The 21,630-nt window shown below is 46.7% G+C and overlaps 1 protein-coding gene across 14 annotated transcripts in view; it reads left to right on the forward strand.

Annotated features, from left to right (window-relative positions):
- Positions 1-21,630, forward strand: part of tanc2a (tetratricopeptide repeat, ankyrin repeat and coiled-coil containing 2a) — a 1,120,879-nt gene that overhangs the window by 454,427 nt on the left and 644,822 nt on the right. The gene's annotated exons all lie outside the window — the stretch shown is intronic.

Here is a 21,630-nt window from a genome sequence, read left to right on the forward strand (position 1 = left end):
ATTCTATTGTAAATACTAACGCAAATTAATTATTCAACAGGTCCGCCATTTCCTTTTTATCATTGACAATATTACCGCTTTCAATTTTTAAGGAGACAACTTTGCTCCTGACTACTTTCTTTTTCTTAATGTAATTGTTAAAAAGCATTGTATTGATTTTGATATCCCTAACACATCCCCAGTGATTTAAAAGACCACATCCAGAGTTTGTCGTGGGGACAAGCAGTATGACAAATCAGAAGCAGTTTAAGAAGTAAATTAGACCATCTGCTGCCTTTCCCTGCTTCCTCTCCACCCTGAAAAATGTAGGTCTGTTGCATGTTCTGATGTGGACATATGCTGTTATAAATAGATATTGTACTTCTGACCTCAACCTTTCTCCTTGCCCCCTTCCACCAACAAAAATATTGGCTAATGCATTTCTCTTGCTTCCAGTTACAATATTTCCGTATCTAGCAGCTGTGACTTGTCTTTTTTCTCCCCCCTGAAAAATGTTAGATTAGCTGCTGAAAGATTATTAACTTCCACATCCAAAGATCTTTCTTGGCTTACTTGTTCCTTTCTGGCCAGGTGTGAATTTGAGTTGTATGCTGCTGCAAGTAGATTTTTGCACTAATTTTATGTAATGTTTTAGTACTCTTGTTGGCTTCTTGTGTCTCACTTTAGATAAAAAAATTCAGGCAGCCTCCAGCTAAGTCTCAAATTGCTGAGGAAAGATCAAGTTGATTTGATGAAGAAGATGCTATTGTAATAGCGTATTTGATTTTTAAATGTTGGGAAACAGTATAAAGTGCTCAGCACTATACAAAGGTAATTTTTGGTGGAGTTGAGATATAGCCACATTTGTAGGACAAAAAGTATTGAAAGGACAAAGTGAGTCAGCCATGGCTCCAAAATGGAAGGGGAAACGTGGAGTGTGAATGATAGTGAGAGAATCCGATAGAAAACCTTAATTTTTTTTGTCACTTCCACTGGCTTTTCTTCACCAGTTGGTTTCTCTGGAACTGCAGCAAGTGTAACACCTGCCACCACGCTAGTCTGGCATCAACTTATCTTTCCATGTGAGATATTGCTTTACATGCACCCTCTGTAAACTCGTATGCTGCACTGTATTAAGTATTCCGAGTGCTAATTCTATGTTGGAGAAACCAAATGCAAATTGAATAGCGGCTTTGAGAACACATGTAGACACTTGGGAGTATGATATAGCTATTACAGGGACATGGCTAAAAGAGGGGCAGCTCAACATTCTTGGTTACAGGATCTTCAGACGGGATAGAGAGGGGGGTAAAAAGGGAGGTGGCGGGGTCACGGTATTGATTAAAGAAACAATTACAGCTGTGAGGAGGGGTGATATGTTAGAGGGATGATCAAACAAGGCCATATGGATCGAACTGAAAAACAAAAAGGGGGCGATCACACTGCTGGAAATGTACTCAACCCCCAAACAGTGAGAGGGAGATAGGAGAGCAAATATGTAGGCAAATTTCTGAAGTGCAAAAACTATAGGGCAGTAATAGTAGGGGATTTCAACAATCCTAATATTTAACTGGGACAAAATTAGTGTGAAGGGTATAAAGGGTGCGGAATTCCTAAAATGCATTCAGGCGAACTTCTTTAGCCAGTATGTAGCAGACACGGGAGGGACTGGTTCTGGATTTAGTTTTAGTGAATAAAGCTAGGCAGGTGGAAGGGGTATCAGTAGGAGAGCATTTAGGTTCTAGTGACCATAATTCAGTCAAATTTAAGGTAGTTATGGAAAGACCAGGAATAAAAGTTCTAAAGTTCTAAGTTCAACTTTGCTAAGCTGAGAGGTGATTTGGCCATAGTCGACTGGAAACAGCTACTTGAAGGTAAATCAGTGTCCGAGCAATGGAAGGCATTCAAAGAGGAGATCCGGAGGGTACAGGCCAAATATATGTCCTTAAAGAAAAAGGGAGGGACTAACAAATCTAGAGCCCCCTGGATGTTGAGGGTCATACAGGGTAGGATAAAGAAAAAAAGGGAGGCTTATGAAAGATACCGAGGGCTAAGTACTGCAGAATCTCGAGAGGAGTATAGAAAGTCCAGGGGTGAAATTAAAAAGGATATTAGGAAAGTAAAGAGAGAGCATGAAAAATTCTTGGCAAGTAAACTGAAAGAAAACCCAAAGATGTTTTATAAATATATTAAGAGTAAGAGGAAAGGGTAGGGTATATTAGAGACCATGAGGGTAATCTGTGTGTGGAGGCGGAAGATATGGGTATGGTTTTTAATGAAGACTTTGCATCTGTTTACACAAAAGAGAGGGGCGATGCAGACACTACTATTGAGAAGTGTGAAATATTAGATGAAATAAACATGGTTAGAGAGGAGGTATTTAGGGGTTTAGCAGCTTTGAAAGTAGATAAAACTCCAGGCCCAGATGAAATGTATCCCAGGCTACTAAGTGAAGCAAAAGAGGAAATAGCAGAGGCTTGACCATCATTTTCCAATCCTCTCTGGCTTCAGGTGTGGTGCTAGAAGACTGGAGGATTGCTAATGTGGTACCTTTGTTTAAGAAGGGAGAAAGGGATAGACCGAGTAATTACAGGCCAGTCAGCCTAACCTCAGTGGTGGGAAAATTATTGGTAAAAATCCTGAAGGACAGGATAAATCTTCACTTAGAAACACACGGTTTAATCAAGGACAGTCAGCATGGATTTGTTACGGGAAGGTTATGTCTGACTAACGTGATTACCGCCTCGAAAAATTCAATCAGGAGGGTCAATGAAGGCAAAAGCGTATGATGTAGTGTATATGGATTTTAGCAAAGCTTTTGATAAGATCCCACATGGCAAACTGGTCACACAAGTAAAAGGCCATGGGATCCAGGGCAAAGTGGCAAGTTGGATCCAAAATTGGCTGAGGCAGGAAGCAAAGGGTAATGGTTGATGAGTGTTTTTGCGACTGGAAGGATATTTCCAGTGGGGTTCCATAGAGCTCAGTGCTAGGTCCCTTGCATTTTGTGATATACATCAATGATCTAGACTTGAATATCGGGGATATGATTAAGAAGTTTGCAGATGATACTAAAATCGGCTGTGTGGTTGATAATGAAGAAGAAAGCTGCGAACTGCAGGAAGATATCAATCAACTGGTCAGGTGGGCAGAACAGTGGCAAATGGAATTTAATCCAGAGAAGTGCGAGGTAATCCATTTTGGGAGGGCTAACAAGGAAAGGGAATATACATTAATTGGTAGGATACTGAGAAGTGTAGAGGAACAAAGGGACCTTGGAGTGCATGTCCACAGATTCCTGAAAGTAGCAGGCCAGGGAGATAAGGTGGTTAAGAAGACATGGAATGCTTGCCTTTATTAGCCAGAATACAAGAGCAGGGGGATTATGCTTGAACTGTATAAAACACTGGTTAGGCCACAGCTAGAGTACTGCGTTCAGTTCTGGTCACCGCATTGCAGGAAGGACGTGATTGCACTGGAGAGGGTACAGGAGAGATTTACGAGGATGTTGCCTGGAGTAGAGAATCAAAGCTATGAGGACAGATTAGATAGGCTGGATTTGTTTTCATTGGAACAGATAAGGCTGAGGTGGGACCTGAGGTGCATAAAATTATGAGGGGCCTAGATATAGTGGATAGAAAGGGCCTATTTCCCTTAGCAGAGGGGTCAATAACCAGGGGCATAAATTTAAAGTAATTGGTAGAAGGTTTAGAGGGGATTTGAGGGGAAATTTCTTCATGCAGCCGGCTGTGGGGGTCTGGAAATCACTGCCTGAAAGGGTGGTAGAGGCAGAAACCCTCACCACACTTAGGCCCCAAGTTTCCACATGATTTGCTCCTGATTTTTAGGAGCAACTGGTGTAGAACGGAGTATCTTAGAAAACGGAATTCTCCACATTTAGTTTTCTGCAGTTCTAGTCAGGTAGAACAGTTTCACTTTGGAACTGAATTTTTTTTTCAAAAGGGGGCGTGTCCGTCCACTGACGCCTGATTTGAAAGTTTCCACAGTGAAAATGTACTCCAAACTAACTTAGAATGGAGCAAGTGAAGATTTTTGTAGGCTTGAAAAAATCTTGTCTACACTTTAAAAAAAATCAGGCGCAGGTTACAAATTAGGCGTCGGGAACGAGGTAGGGGGGGAAGGGAAGTCATTAAATTCTACAATCAATCCTTAGTTATACTTATACAAATATTATACAAATAAATCCAACCTGAATAAAAATTTATAAGCAAAGAAAAGATTAAATAAACCATGTTCCTACCTGTGTGAAAGTGCTTCAGGCAGGCCTTTCAGGCAGCGGTGTGGCGTCGGTCTCGGGTGCAGGCATCAGGCAGCGGTGTGGCGTCAGTCTCGGGGCAGGCAGCAAGCAGCGCTTCAGGCAGCGGTGTGGCGTCAGTCTCGGGGCCAGGCAGCAAGCAGCGGTGTGGCGTTGGTCTCGGGTGCAGGCATCAGGCAGCGGTGTGGCGTCAGTCTCGGGGCAGGCAGCAAGCAGCGCTTCAGGCAGCGGTGTGGCGTCAGTCTCTGGGCCAGGCAGCAAGCAGCGGTGTGGCGTCGGTCTCGGGTGCAGGCATCAGGCAGCGGTGTGGCGTCAGTCTCGGGGCAGGCAGCAAGCAGCGCTTCAGGCAGCGGTGTGGCGTCAGTCTCGGGGCCAGGCAGCAAGCAGCGGTGTGGCGTCGGTCTCTGGTGCAGGCAGCAAACAGCGCTTCAGGCAGCGGTGTGGCGTCGGTCTCTGGGGCAGGCAGCAAGCAGCCTTGGTGCTTGAGGCAGGCCTTCATTCCCCGCGAAGATGCAGCACCCGGACGGACTTGAGGCCATTCGGCCATGGGATTGCAGCGGCGTCAGTGGCTGGTCAGGAGCAGCAGCAGCCTTCGAGCTGTGAGGGGGACTGACTGCTAAAAGCACTCCCTCACATACAGAAATATCAAGAAAATTAAAATGCAAGCCTTTGCAAGGATTCAATAAACAAATTTTCACTTTTTCTGCAGCACTTTTAAAAATGGCCGAGTGCCAATGTTTACTTCAGACTGCGCGTGCACGAACGCTCCAACCCGCACGCGCAGGGTTGCCGGCATCAAAAAAACTCATTTAAATTGTACCCGCCCCCTCCTACTTACAAAATCGGCGCGAGTGGTAGGCTCCGCCCCCTGTGCGCTGTGCCAAGCAGACATCGAGCTCCAAGGAGCTCGAGAATACCGCGTTATTTTTCAGGCGCCGTTTTCGGCGCCAAAAACAGGCGCCCAGCTCTGAGGGGCGCATTTTTCGCCGCGTGTGGAAACTTGGGGCCGTTAAAACTACTTGGATGTGTACCTGAAGTGCATAACCTGCAGGGTTACGGACCTAGAGCTGGAAAGTGGGATTAGGCTGGATAGCCTCTTGTTGGCCGGCATGGAGACGATGGGCCAAAATGGCCTCCTTCTGTGCTGCAAACTTCTATGATTCTATGACATCTTCATTCTGTTCATAAAGATATTCTTGACTTCTCTTTAGCTTGCCACTTCAGCATCCCTCCCATCTTTCTATGACCTTTTCATCTTTGGCCTTTTACATTTCTAAAAGCAACAGTATTTCTAGCCACTCTTCAGCTCATAGAATGGAGTAGGCCATTCTTATAGATCATGACAGATCTGTGCATCAACTCAATTTACCCACCTTTGTTCCATATCCTTTGATATACTTACTTAACAAGAATCAATCGATCTCACTCTTGAAAATTTCAATTGACCCAACACCCACAGCCTTTCAGGGAGAGAGTTAGTGATTTCCACTACACTTTGTGTGAAAAGGTGCTTCATGATTTCATGCCCAGCTCTAATTATTGTGACCCCTTGTTTAGGATTCTCTCACCAGAGGATATAATTTCTCAGTATCTACCTTATTGAATCTCATTATTTTTTTGAACACCTCAATTTAGATCCACCCCATCAACCTAGGTTTATTCAGCCAGTTGTAATTTAACCCTTTAAACCCCAGCATCATTCTGGTAAATCTGTGCTGTACCCCCTCCCAGGCCAATGTATCCAATCCAGAATGCAGTGCCCAAAACTTAATGCAGTGCTCCAGGAGGGGTCTGACCAAGGCTCTGTACAACTGAAGCATAATTTATTCTTCTACTTGTATTCCAGCCCCCTTAAACAGGCTAACATTCAATTGCCCTTTTTGATTACTTTTTGTTCCTGGTGTTCTAGCTTTGAGATTTGTGTATGTGGACGCCCAAACCTTTTACTCTCCCATAGTTCCCAGTCTCGTCATTAAGAAAATATTCTGTTTTGTCCATCTTGGATCGAAAGTGTATGACCTCACGCTCCCCACATGGAACTCCCATCAGCCATAGCCTTGACTTCAACAATTTCAGATTATAACTGTTGCCTTTATTTCTCTGAAATTTGTTAATTGTGCTTTTAAATTTATGTTTTGTTTCATTTGCATTGCTGCTTTTCCAAAAAAGTAGGTTTGGTACAGAAAAGTAGTTTAGAAATGCGGTAGAAGAAATGAAAAACATTGAATGCAACAAACCTGACATAAAAATAGAAAATGCTGGATTTGCTCAGCAGATCTGTATGAAAAGAAAGAAAATTGGATTAAACTCTTGGTTTGAAATCTTTCATCACAACTGGTCTCAACCTGAAAAGTTAACCTGTTTTCTTATTTCAGATAGTGATGGACCATCTCCAGCATTTTCTCTTTTCGTTGTGAGTCAGGAGTTGAGCTTATTCATGAGGAAAATGTTTTTTAAAAATGGTAAATATTGTGCTCCTGTGATTGGATTCATACCCAAAGTTTCCTGTGAATCTTTTTTTGCATAGCAAAATCTTTTGTCCTGAGTAGGTGAAGGAGGCAGGGGGAAACATCCAAATTTGTGCAGAAAAGAAAGACAAACTTGCATTTATATAGCGCCTTTCACGATCACCAGATGTCTCAAAGTGCTTTGCAGCCAATGTAATCACTGTTGTAATGTAGGAAACGCCAATTTGTGCACAGCCAGCTCCCACAATGACCAGATAATCTATTTTTATTACGTTGATTGAGGGATAAATAATGACCAGGAGACCACGGTGAACTCCCCTGCTCTTCGTCGAAATAGTGTCATGAAACCTTTTCCGTCCACCTGAGAGGGTAGATGGGATCTAGGTTTAATGTCTCATTGGAAAGACGGCACCTCCAACAATGCAGCACTCCCTGAGTACGACAGTGGCATGTCAGCCTAGATTTATGTGCCCAAGTCCCTGGAGTGGGATTTGAACCTACAACCTTCTGACTCAGAGACGAGTATGCTATTAGAAGAAATTCATTGAAATTGGTAGTCTTATAAATTAGTGCAGTACATAAGAACATAAGAATTAGGAGCAGGAGTAGGCCATGTGGCCCTTTTGAGCTTGCTCCACCATTTAATAAGATCATGGCTGATCTTCGACACCAACTCCATTTTTCCGCCCGATCTCCATATCCCTTGATTCCCCTAGAGTCCAAAAATCTATCCACCTCAGTCTTAAATATACTGAACGACTCAACATCCACAGCCCTTTGCGGTAGAGAATTCCAAATATTCCCAACCCTCTAAGTGAAGAAATTCCTTCTCATCTCAGTCTTAAATGGCCAACTCCTTATCCTGAGACTATGTCCCCTAGTTCTAGAAGGGGAAACAACCTTTTAGCATCTAACCTGTCGGTCTCCTTCAGTATCTTGTATGTCTCAATGCGATCATCTCTCATTCTTCTAAACCCCAGAGAGTACAGGCCCAATATACTCAATCTCTCCTCATACGACAACTCCCTCATCCCAGGGATTAATCTAATGAACCTTTGCTGCACCGCCTCTAAGGTAAGTATGTCCTTCCTCAGATAAGGAGACGAAAACTGTGCACAGTACTCCAGGTGTGGTCTCTCCAAAACCCTGTACAATTATAGTAAGACTTCCTTACTCTTGTGCTCCAGTCCCCTTGGAGATCTTCATTGCCTCCAGGCCAGATCCAAGACCATCCCAACCTCTATCGTCGAACTACGCGGACGACGCTTACGTCTGCGCACATTCAGAGACTGAACTCCGAGTCATAGTCAACATCTTCACTGAGGCGTACGAAAGCACGGGCCTTACACTAAACATCTGTAAGACAAAAGTCTCCACCAACCTGACCCCACTACACAACACTGCCACCCCCCCGCCCCCAGTCATCAAGATCCACGGCACGGCCCTGGACAACGTGGACCACTTTCCATACCTCGGGAGTCTTATCAGCAAGGACAGACATTGACGACAAGGTTCAACACTGCCTCCAGTGCACCAGCACAGCCTTCGGCTGCCTGAGGAAGAGTGTGTTCAAAGATCAGGCCCTGAAATCTGCCACCAAGCTCATGGTCTACAGGACACCCGCCCTCCTCTATGGCTAGGAGACGTGGACTATATACAGTAGATACCTCAAATCGCTGGAGAAATACCACCAACAATGTCTCTACAAGATCTTGCCAATTCCCTGGGAGGACAGATGCACCAATGTTAGCATCCTCGATCAGGCCAACATCCCCAGCATCGAAGCACTGATCACACTCAACCAGCTCCCGTTGGGCGCGCCACATTGTTCGCATGCCTGTTTAAGACTCCCAAAGCAAGCGCTCTACTCTGAACTCCTGCACGGCAAGCGAGCCCCAGGTGGGTAGAGGAAACGTTTCAAGGACACTCTCAAAGCCTCCTTGATAAAATGCAACATTCCCACCGACACCTGCGAGTCCCTGGCCATAGACTGCCCTAAGCGGAGGAAGAGCATCCAGGAGGGCCCTGAGCACCTCGAGTCTCAACGCCGAGAGAATGCAGAAAGCAAGCACAGGCAGCGGAAGGAGCGTGTGGCAAACCAGTCCCACCCACCCTTTCCTTCAACAGTTGTCTGACCCACCTGTGACAGACTGCACTTCCCGTATTGGACTGTTCATTCACCTAAGAACTCACTTTTAGAATGGAAGCAAGTCTTCCTCGATTTCAAGGGACTGCTTATGATGAATGAAGGTCAACATGCCATTTGCCTTCCTAATTTCTTGCTGTACCTGCATGCTAATTTCTGTGTTTCCTGTATGAGAACACGGAAATCTCTCTGAATACCAGCATTTAAACGTTTCTCACCATTTAAAAAATGTTTTGTTTTTGCTATTCTTCCTACCAAATTGAATAACCTCACATTTCCCCACATTATGGGCCCAAGTTTCGGGCTGCACCTAAAACTGCACAGCCCGGACCTGGACGCCCGTTTTTCGCGGCAGAAAGTGCGGTTAAAAAAGAGTACCTATTCTCCGTCTCCCTACAGGTCCTCTGGAGCCGGGCGCGGCGCAGCACGAGCTGTTGGGGGCGGAGCCAGGTCCCTGCGCTGAAAACAGTGCCGGGACCTCTGCACATGTGCGCTACAGTGGGTGCGCATGTGCAGTAGCTCCAGACGCCCAAGGCTGTGGGAGGGGCCCGAAGCACGCAGCCCCTAGCCCTGGCCAAATGGCCTCACCTGGGGCTGCGTGAATAAGGCTCCTCCCACCCACCGGACCCGACAAGACCTCCGCTCCCCTCCCAACGGCGACCCGACCTCCGCTCTCCCGCCCCCCCCCCCCCCCCGGACCTCCGAGACCCGACGCCACCTACCTGTAAATTCAACCCGAGGTCTTGGGCCCGGCCGTTCAGCCTCCTTCTCTCCCTTTCCCCCCCCCCCCCGCCCTCTCCTTCCCTCCCTCCCTCCCTCCTCGCTTCCTCCCTCCCTCCCTCCTCTCTCCTTCCCTCCCGACCTTCTCTCTCCTTCCCTCCCGACCTCCTCTCTCCTTCCCTCCCGACCGACCTCCTCTCTCCTTCCCGACCGACCTCCCTCCTCGCTCCTTCCCTCCCTCCCGATCTCCTCTCTCCTTCCCTCCTGACCTTCCCTCCCTCTCTCCCTCCTCTCTCCTTCCCTCCCTCTTTCCCTCCTCTCTCCTTCTCTCCCTCTTTCCCTCCTCTCTCCTTCCCTCCCTCCCGACCTCCGCTCTCCTTCCCGACCGACCTCCGCTCTCCTTCCCGACCGACCTCCGCTCTCCTTCCCGACCGACCTCCGCTCTCCTTCCCGACCGACCTCCGCTCTCCTTCCCGACCGACCTCCGCTCTCCTTCCCGACCGACCTCCGCTCTCCTTCCCGACCGACCTCCGCTCTCCTTCCCGACCGACCTCCGCTCTCCTTCCCGACCGACCTCCGCTCTCCTTCCCGACCGACCTCCGCTCTCCTTCCCGACCGACCTCCGCTCTCCTTCCCGACCGACCTCCGCTCTCCTTCCCGACCGACCTCCGCTCTCCTTCCCGACCGACCTCCGCTCTCCTTCCCGACCGACCTCCGCTCTCCTTCCCGACCGACCTCCGCTCTCCTTCCCGACCGACCTCCGCTCTCCTTCCCGACCGACCTCCGCTCTCCTTCCCGACCGACCTCCGCTCTCCTTCCCGACCGACCTCCGCTCTCCTTCCCGACCGACCTCCGCTCTCCTTCCCGACCGACCTCCGCTCTCCTTCCCGACCGACCTCCGCTCTCCTTCCCGACCGACCTCCGCTCTCCTTCCCGACCGACCTCCGCTCTCCTTCCCGACCGACCTCCGCTCTCCTTCCCGACCGACCTCCGCTCTCCTTCCCGACCGACCTCCGCTCTCCTTCCCGACCGACCTCCGCTCTCCTTCCCGACCGACCTCCGCTCTCCTTCCCGACCGACCTCCGCTCTCCTTCCCGACCGACCTCCGCTCTCCTTCCCGACCGACCTCCGCTCTCCTTCCCGACCGACCTCCGCTCTCCTTCCCGACCGACCTCCGCTCTCCTTCCCGACCGACCTCCGCTCTCCTTCCCGACCGACCTCCGCTCTCCTTCCCGACCGACCTCCGCCCTCCTTCCCGACCGACCTCCGCCCTCCTTCCCGACCGACCTCCGCCCTCCTTCCCGACCGACCTCCGCCCTCCTTCCCGACCGACCTCCGCCCTCCTTCCCGACCGACCTCCGCTCTCCTTCCCGACCGACCTCCGCTCTCCTTCCCGACCGACCTCCGCTCTCCTTCCCGACCGACCTCCGCTCTCCTTCCCGACCGACCTCCGCTCTCCTTCCCGACCGACCTCCGCTCTCCTTCCCGACCGACCTCCGCTCTCCTTCCCGACCGACCTCCGCTCTCCTTCCCGACCGACCTCCGCTCTCCTTCCCGACCGACCTCCGCTCTCCTTCCCGACCGACCTCCGCTCTCCTTCCCGACCGACCTCCGCTCTCCTTCCCGACCGACCTCCGCTCTCCTTCCCGACCGACCTCCGCTCTCCTTCCCGACCGACCTCCGCTCTCCTTCCCGACCGACCTCCGCTCTCCTTCCCGACCGACCTCCGCTCTCCTTCCCGACCGACCTCCGCTCTCCTTCCCGACCGACCTCCGCTCTCCTTCCCGACCGACCTCCGCTCTCCTTCCCGACCGACCTCCGCTCTCCTTCCCGACCGACCTCCGCTCTCCTTCCCGACCGACCTCCGCTCTCCTTCCCGACCGACCTCCGCTCTCCTTCCCGACCGACCTCCGCTCTCCTTCCCGACCGACCTCCGCTCTCCTTCCCGACCGACCTCCGCTCTCCTTCCCGACCGACCTCCGCTCTCCTTCCCGACCGACCTCCGCTCTCCTTCCCGACCGACCTCCGCTCTCCTTCCCGACCGACCTCCGCTCTCCTTCCCGACCGACCTCCGCTCTCCTTCCCGACCGACCTCCGCTCTCCTTCCCGACCGACCTCCGCTCTCCTTCCCGACCGACCTCCGCTCTCCTTCCCGACCGACCTCCGCTCTCCTTCCCGACCGACCTCCGCTCTCCTTCCCGACCGTCCTCCCTATCTCCGCTCTCCTTCCCGACCGACCTCCCTATCTCCGCTCTCCTTCCCGACCGACCTCCCTATCTCCGCTCTCCTTCCCGACCGACCTCCCTATCTCCGCTCTCCTTCCCGACCGACCTCCCTATCTCCGCTCTCCTTCCCGACCGACCTCCCTATCTCCGCTCTCCTTCCCGACCGACCTCCCTATCTCCGCTCTCCTTCCCGACCGACCTCCGCTCTCCTTCCCGACCGACCTCCGCTCTCCTTCCCGACCGACCTCCGCTCTCCTTCCCGACCGACCTCCGCTCTCCTTCCCGACCGACCTCCGCTCTCCTTCCCGACCGACCTCCGCTCTCCTTCCCGACCGACCTCCGCTCTCCTTCCCGACCGACCTCCGCTCTCCTTCCCGACCGACCTCCGCTCTCCTTCCCGACCGACCTCCGCTCTCCTTTCCTCCCTCCCTATCTTCCCTCTCCTTCCCTCCCTCCCTATCTTCCCTCTCCTTCCCTCCCTCCCTATCTCCTCTCTCCTTCCCTCCCTCCCTATCTCCTCTCTCCTTCCCTCCCTCCCTCCTCTCTCCTTCCCTCCCTCCTCTCTCCTTCCCTCCCTCCCTCCTCTCTCCTTCCCTCCCTCCCTCCTCTCTCCTTCCCTCCCTCTCTCCTTCCCTCCCTCCCTCCTCTCTCCTTCCCTCCCTCCCTCCTCTCTCCTTCCCTTCCTCCCTCCTCTCTCCTTCCCTCCCTCCCTCCCTCCCTTTCTCCCTCCCTCTCTCCTTCCCTCCCTACATCCTCTCTCCCCCTCTACCCCCTCTCCCCACCCCTTCTCCTCGTTCCTCCTTCTCCCCCACCCCCCTTCTCCCCCTCCCCTCGCTGTCAGAAACACAGACACTGACAGAGAATGAGACACACACACACAGACAGACAGATAGAGACACTGACAGAGACACACTGGGGGGATCATCCCAGCACGCTGTTGGAGGACTCCCGGTGCTGCAGTCAGTTAGTAGAAAATGTTTTATTTATTGATTTAAAAAAAAATTGATTTATTGTTTGGTTTATTGATGTATTTATCGTTTATTATTGATGGCTCTTTATTTGTAAAACTGAAGTGTTTAATGTTTGTAAACTTCCCTTTAAACCCCCTCCCATTCCCTAAGCCTAATTTGTAACCTACGCCTGATTTTCTAAATTGTAGACAAGGTTTTTTCGAACGTACAAAAATCGTCATTTACTCCATTCTAAGTTAGTTTGGAGTAAGTTTTCACTGCCTAAAACAGGCGTAAGTGACCGGACATGCCCCCTTTTGAAAAAAAAATTCTGTTCCAAAGTGAAACTGTTCTAACTACTAGAACTGGAGCAAACTAAATGCCGAGAATTCAAATTTCTAAGATACTCAATTCTAAACCAGTTGCTCCAAAAAAACAGGAGCAACTCGGGCCGAAACTTGGCCCCCATACTCTCATCTGTCGCCATATTGCCCACTCACTTAACCTGCCTATATCCCTTTTCAGTCTCTGTGTCTTACTTGCAGCTTACATTCCCACCTAACTTTGTATTGTCAGCAAACTTGAATACATTGCACTCAATCCCTTCATCTAATTCTTTAATGTAGATTGTAAATATCTGCGACCCAAGCACTGAACCTTGCGGCACTCCAATAGTTACAGCCTACCAACTGGAAAATTACCCGTTTATCCCTACTTTGTTTTCTGACCGTTAACCAATCATCTATCCATGCTAATATATTACCCCCAACCCCATGAGCCCTTATCTTGCGTAGCAACCTTTTATGTGGCACCTTATTGAATGCCTTTAGGAAATCCAAATATACTACATCCACTGGTTCCCCTTTATCTACACTGCCAGTTACATCCTCAAGAAACTCTAATTTGTTAATCACAATTTCCCTTTCATAAAACCATGTTGACTCTACCGAATCATATTATGATTTTCTAAGTGTCTTGTAACCACTTCCTTAATAATGGATTCTGGCATTTTCCCAACAAAATAAATAAATACATAAAGTATGAAAGAGACTACATCTTTAGACTGAACAAATGTAGATTAAATATTCATATTATAAAGTCACATGGTTCCTTAGTAATATCTGAAGCATGTTTTAATTCATGGCGAATGCCATCTGTTTCTATAATTTGCCTGTGGAAATAGGAATCACATTTTTGTCACCCAAATACTTTCAAACAAAACATAGAAAAATGGAACATACAGTCTGATCCACATACACTTACCAATGGTTGGTGTTGGGTTTCATATGATGATGTCATATTATGGAACCATTGCTTTTGTCAATATATAGGTATGTAACTACCATTGTATGTAATTGTGTGAGCATAGTTGGATATCATATTCTGCAATTCAATATACAAGTAAGATCGTTGATAATTGACACCTTGGTGGTTTAAGTGCTTGAAGTATGCACCCCTTTACTGGAACGTTATCGGAGAAACCCAGTTGAATCAATTGTCTCAGTTGGGTGAATTTGGTCAGTTCCAGTGTGAGGATTTCCAGCGGAATGCAGATGGGATTTAAAAAAAAAACTAAAAACTAAAATTAAGGAAAGGTGACCTCATCCATTCCTTTATTACCTCTAGATTTGACTATTCCAACGCACTCATGACAGGCCTCCCATCTTCTACCCACCTCCATGACCTCGTCCCCTCCCTCTCTCTGTAGCCTCCTCCAGCCCAAAACCCTCCGAGAATTCTGGCCTGTTGCTCATCCCCGATTTTACTAGCTCAACCATTTGCGGCTGTGCCTTCAGCTGCCAAGGCCCCAAGATCTGGAATTCCCTCCCTAAACCGCTCTACCTCGCCACATATTGCTCCTTTAAGATGCTCCTTAAAACCTACCTCTTTGGCCAAGCTTTTGGTCCAAGATCTGCCCTAATATCCCATGTGGCTCCATGCCAAATTTTGTTTAATAATACACCTGTAGATGTTGTACTACGATCAAGGTGCTGTTGTTGTATATAGAAGGTTAAGTGGTTAGGAAAGTGGATTGTCTATTAGTCATTACCCAGACTGACTGTGCTGTGATACCATTATAAGTAAATTATCACACTGTCGAATCAATTGCACTGTGTTCTCCGAGCTTGTAATAGAAATCTGAGTTTTTACAAGAACCCTTAGTTCACATTTACTGTCTTTAAAAAATACTTTTCTAGCTGTTTTAACTTCTGTTATTTTCTTTAAGAATAAAATCTTGTTAATATGCCAGGTATATTTTTCCAGTTCAGGACTATCTGAACATCTGATGTATCTGGCAGACTACAATAAATCTGCACTTAACACCATATCATCTCCCCTCCCATTTAACAGATGCCATATTCAACTACACATTGTAAAACACTTCAATTCATGGATTTGCTTGCAATTGTGCAGCACCGAACTAGTCCTGAACTGAAGTATATTCATGGAATATTAATTTTATTCACCTTCCTACTGAACAAAAAGTAATAAATCAGAAGAGTATGGGAAAAATTGGGGGCCAAAAGGAAACATAAGCCATTCTTGAATGTAATTTACTGTAAATGATAACTGTTTCAACCATTTGAAAACCTATTTCTGTGTGGCAAACTGCTACATTGTAACTGATTTGAAGTTTCTACATAAGGGAATGAAAGTTACTGTAAAATGTGATTGAACTTAAGTTGAACTTGCAGCAACGCGGCACAGGCTGATTTTACTATGCTAAACAGAGGAAGACTAAGGAGAGGAGGAAAATAGAGTACGAGAGGAAGCTTGCAGGGAACATAAAAGCTGACTGCAAAAGCTTCTATAAATATGTGAAGAGAAAGAGATTAGTAAAGAAAAACGTAGGTCCCTTGCAGTCGAATTCGGGGAATAAAGAAATGGCAGACCAATTGAATAAATACTTTGGTTCTGTCTTCACGAAGGAAGACACAAATAACCTTCCGATTGTACTAGGGGACAGTAGATCTAGTGAGAAGGAGGAACTGAAGGATATCCTTATTAGGCGGAAAATTGTGTTCGGGAAACTCATGGGATTGAAGGCCGATAAATCCCCAGGGCCTGATCGTCTGCATCTCAGAGTGCTTAAGGAAGTGGCCCTAGAAATAGTGGATGCATTGGTGATCATTTTCCAACAGTCTATTGACTCTGGATCAGTTCCTATAGACTGAAGGGTAGCTAATGTAACACCACTTTTTGAAAAGGGAGGGAGAGAGAAAACGGGTAATTATAGACCGGTTAACCTGACTTCAGTAGTGGGGAAAATGTTGGAATCAATCAATAAGGATGAAATAGCAGCGCATTTGGATAGCAGTGACAGGATTGGACCAAGTCTGCATGGATTTACAAAAGGGAAATCATGCTTGGTGAATCTTCTGGAATTTTTTGAGTGACTAAAGTAAATGTTGGTCCCTTAGAAGATGAGAAGGGGGATTTAATAATGGGAAATGTGGAAATGGCTGAGACCTTAAACAATTATTTTGCTTCGGTCTTCACAGTGGAAGACACAAAAACCATGCCAAAAATTGCTGGTCACGGGAATGTGGGAAGGGAGGACCTTGAGACAATCACTATCACTAGGGGGGGTAGTGCTGGGCAGGCTAATGGATCCCAAGGTAGACAAATCCCCTGGTTCTGATGAAATGCATCCCAGGGTATTAAAAGAGATGGCGGAAGTTATAGCAAATGCATTCGTTATAATCTACTAAAATTCTCTGGACTCTGGGGAGGTACCATCGGATTGGAAAGCAGCTAATGTAACGCCTCTGTTTCAAATAGGGGGCAGACAAAAGGCAGGTAACTATAGGTCGGTTAGTTTAACATCTGTAGTGGGGAAAATGCTTGAAACTATCATTAAGGAAGAAATAGCGGGACATCTAAAATAGGAATAGTGCAATCAAGCAGACGCAACATGGATTCATGAAGGGGAAATCATGTTCAACTAATTTACTGGAATTCTTTGAGGATATAACGAGCTTGGTGGATAGAGGTGTACCGATGGATGTGGTGTATTTAGATTTCCAAAAGGCATGCGATAAGGTGCCACCCAAAAGGTTACTGCAGAAGATAAAGGTACGCGGAGTCAGAGGAAATGTATTAGCATGGATCGAGAATTGGCTGGCTAACAGAAAGCAGAGAGTCGGGATAAATGGGTCCTTTTCGGGTTGGCAATCGGTGGTTAGTGGTGTGCCATAGGGATTGGTGCTGGGACCACAACTGTTTACAATATACATAAATGACCTGGAAGAGGGGACAGAGTGTAGTGTAACAAAATTTGCAGATGACACAAAGATTAGTGGGGAAGCGGATTGTGTAGACGATACAGAGAGGCTGCAAAGAGATTTAGATAGGTTAAGCGAATGGGCGAAAGTTTGGCATGATGGAATACAATGTCGGAAAATGTGAGGTCATTCACCTTGGGGGGGAAAAAAAACAGTAAAAGGGAATATTATTTGAATGGGGAGAAATTACAACATGCTGCGATGCAGAGGGACCTGGGGGTCCTTGTGCATGAATCCCAAAAAGTTAGTTTGCAGGTGCAGCAGGTAATCAGGAAGGCGAATGGAATGTTGGCCTTCATTGCGAGAGGGATGGAGTACAAAAGAAGGGAGGTCCTGCTGCAACTGTACAGGGTATTGGTGAGGCCGCACCTGGAGTACTGCGTGCAGTTTTGGTCACCTTACTTAAGGAAGGATATACTAGCTTTGGAGGGGGTACAGAGACGATTCACTAGGCTGATTCCGGAGATGAGGGGGTTACCTTATGATGATAGATTGAGTAGACTGGGTCTTTACTCGTTGGAGTTCAGAAGGATGAGGGGTGATCTTATAGAAACATTTAAAATAATAAAAGGGATAGACAAGATAGAGGCAGAGTGGTTTTTTCCATTGGTCGGGGAGACTAGAATTCGGGGGCACAGCCTCAAAATACGGGGGAGCCAATTTAAAACCGAGTTGAGAAGGAATTTCTTCTCCCAGAGGGTTGTGAATCTGTGGAATTCTCTGACCAGGGAAGCAGTTGAGGCTAGCTCATTGAATGTATTCAAATCACAGATAGATTTTTAACCAATAAGGGAATTAAGGGTTATGGGGAGCGGGCGGGTAAGTGGAGCTGAGTCCACGGCCAGATCAGCCATGATCTAGTTGAGTGGCGGAGCAGGCTCGAGGGGCTAGATGGCCTACTCCTGTTCCTAATTCTTATGTTCTTATGTATTGGAGGTAATGTACTGACGTGGATAGAGAACAGGTTGGCAGACAGGAAGCAGAGAGTAGGGATAAACGGGTTCTTTTCAGAATGGCAGGCAGTGACTAGTGGAGTGCCGCAGGGCTCCGTGCTGGGACCCCAGCTCTTTACAATATACATTAACAATTTAGATGAAGGAATTGAGTGTAATATCTCCAAGTTTGCGGATGACACTAAACTGGATGGCGGTGTGAGCTGTGAGGAGGACGCTGCTAAGAGGCTGCAGGGTGACTTGGACAGGTTAGGTGAGTGGGCAAATGCATGGCAGATGCAATATAATGTGGATAAATGTGAGGTTATCCATTTTGGGGACAAAAACACGAAGGCAGAATATTATCTGGATGGCGGCAGATTAGGAAAAGGGGAGGTGCAACAAGACCTGGGTGTCATGGTTCATCAGTCACTGAAAGTGGGCATGCAGGTAAGCAGACGGTGAAGAAAGCAAATGGTATGTTGGCCTTCATAGCTAGGTGATTTGAATATAGGAGCAGGGAGGTCCTACTGCAGATGTACAGGGCCTTAGTGAGGCCTCACTTGGAATATTGTGTTCAGTTTTGGTCGTCTAATTTGAGGAAGAACGTTTTTGCTATTGAGGGAGTGCAGCGAAGGTTCACCAGACTGATTCCAGGGATGGCGGGACTGTCATATGAGGAGAGACTGGATCAACTGGGCCTTTATTCACTGGAGTTTAGAAGGATGAGAGGGGATCTCATAGAAACGTTTAAGATTCTGACGGGACTGGACAGGTTAGATGTGGGAAGAATGTTCCCGATGTTGAGAAAGTCCAGAACCAGAGGACATTGTCTTAGAATAAGGGAAGGGGTAAGCCATTTAGGCCTGAGATGAGGAGAAACTTCTTTACTCAGAGTAGTTAACCTATGGAATTCCCTGCCGCAAAGAGTTGTTGAATCCAGTTCATTGGATATATTCAAGAGGGAGTTAGATATGGCCCTTACGGCTAAGGGGATCAAGGGGTATGGAGAGAAAGCAAGAAAGGGGTACTGAGGGAATGATCAGCCATGACCTTATTGAATGGCGGTGCAGGCTCGAAGGGCCGAATGGCCTACTCCTGCACCTATTTTTTATGTTTCTAAATGAAGTTAGCCATCCAATGTTAAAATCTGAATCTCATCAGTTTATACCAATGGAAGGGTATTAATTGGTGTGGTCAAAATACACTTTCTGCATTTTGTTTTTCTGCTTGTTAAATGTGGATAAGCTTACTGAGCTGAGGAACAGAATGTCCTTTGTTCTATACGTTGGGAGTGTAGAGCATCGTGTGCCAATGTAATAAGTTATTTAAGATAGTGACTTTCAAAATTAAGTTGACATTATCAAATGTGCTATTCGATTGTGTGTAGATAGTATAGCATTTAAGGTGGATGTTCTATGTTCTCAACTATGTCATTAGCTTGGCAACGATGAATTAGAGATGTTTGAAACGAGACAGTCTCATAATTAACCGCATTCACTGGAACAATTTGGCACTGAAGATTTTTTTATAACTGGTTAAAATGTGACAAAGCTGACACTTGGATATGACTGAGTATCAAGGAGCCACTAGAAATGGGACAATTTAGGCATTTGTGACAAAAATGGATGCAAGTTATGGAGTGACAAAAGAAGCAAGTTGTACTCCAATAAGAGAATTGGGTGCCTTCTCTGATAAATTGAAAGAATGTAAGGGCTCGCATCCAAAGGATCATGACATTGAATCGAAGCTTCAACTGATAATTGTGCTCTCAATTGTTCCGTCTCCTCGTTCCCTCCAGCCCAGTTTTAGTGCACTGCTTGATAAAAATGTTATCGCTATTTTGACTTCAATAAGATTTCAGTAAAAATAATTTTGTATTTTACTAATCTTGATTGTATAAAAATGCTAATTTGAATTTATAAAAAAGAATATAATATTTTACCTGTTGCAGAACTCCTTGCATATAATTGTAATGAAATTTACTGATCCACCGGTAAATATTCTAAATTGCAACGTCTGTTTTTGAGTGCTAGCAGGGATTAAATTAGATATAACCATATGAGGTAACAGTCATTTTGAAAACAAAAGTTAAATTATCTGGTGGAAGCGTGATAAACTGTCATCTCATTACTCATTGGACATTGGAAACCACAGTCACAGAAATTATTTCCCCCGTATTTTCTGCAACATGCCAGCACAAAGTATTAGCACAATTAGGGTATTCCAGAGTTGCACAGGCCTCCCCAGTGCTTTATGAATATAAACTAGCAGACATGGTTGCATCACTTCAGATGCGTTGTAATTGTTTCGTAAATCATGCCTTCATAGACTGCTAGAGTGAGATACAACCAGAGCATGTTCTGCTAGAAATTATGGGACAACCTCACTTTAAAATTTGTGGTGATGTCCGGGGCATCCCCATGTGACCCTTCCTGTTCCAATGCAAAATAACTGATTCCCTGAGTGTTCGTTCATTTTTCCCAGCACAGGGTAAACGTTTCATACTCTCGTGTGCAAGTTGACCTTCTCAAAACCTTGTTATGGAACTACTAGTACTGATAAAGTTTTACTATTTTTTTCTTAGAATCATGTTGGAATTTTGGCAGCTTGTCATTGTTGTTTTTTAATTCTTTAGTTAAATTTTTTTTAAAGAGGGAGATCCTAGTCTCATCTCATCATTTAAAAAAATATTGTGAATCAAAATATCTACTGCTTATGTTGGCATTTCAATACTGAAATAAGTTTTGTGATCTGCAAGGCTTATTGTAGGAAGAAACCTCTAAAATCCCAATCTGTGCATTCGGCACTAGCTGCCTCCACCTAGTCTCCTGGGGTACAGCTTAAGCTTCTGGGGACTATTATTTTTAATACGAGAACCACGGTGTCTGTATTCACTGCTTCAGTGGCAACTGGAGCTGCTATTCTTTGAAGCCAACGCATGCCCTGTCACCTTTCAAGGTCACAAGGTATTGCACACATCTAGGCAAGCATCGGTACTGGTTGCATCCACTGATACTTTTCCCATTAGGACTCGGCCCTGCATTGCTTTGGGTCATCTGTATCAGCACAGGTTGGACCCTGGCGTATACAGTTTTTTCTGACTGATGTAGTCAGATCAACTCAAGGATCTTCGACAGGTAGATAAATAAGCAGCCAATATAGATGGCCTTCTCACATCTCTGGAGATCGGGCAGGTTCCTCTTGATTAGGAAACTGATGCCTCAAAAAGTTGATTGGATTTCCAGTGTTGTAACTATTAGTTTCCCCCATGACCAGGGTCATGTAATGCCTGATCTTTGTTGAAGCATATTTCCGAATGTAGCCTTTAGGTGACTAGGTCATGAGAGCTTCCTGCTGAGATGAGAATGCAGCGACGACTTGCCACATCGCAGGAACACTGTTTCATCAACGACCAGAAATCTTATTTAGCACTAAAGCAGGCAATGACATTCATAGGTTTCTGATTTAACACCACCTTGGGCACCGTTGTCCAGTTTTCTCTTAAGCTGGGGAAAAAAAATAACAACACTACCTTTCTGTACTGGCATTCGTTAGTTTTGTCATCCAGAACACTCAACTGTTCATGCAAGCTCCATAACAAACTTGTTTTGGCAATGATCCTCTTGCAGGCAGCCTGTGTTTCAA

The sequence above is a fragment of the Pristiophorus japonicus genome, chromosome 21, assembly GCF_044704955.1.
Source record: "Pristiophorus japonicus isolate sPriJap1 chromosome 21, sPriJap1.hap1, whole genome shotgun sequence".
NCBI lineage: Eukaryota > Metazoa > Chordata > Chondrichthyes > Pristiophoridae > Pristiophorus > Pristiophorus japonicus.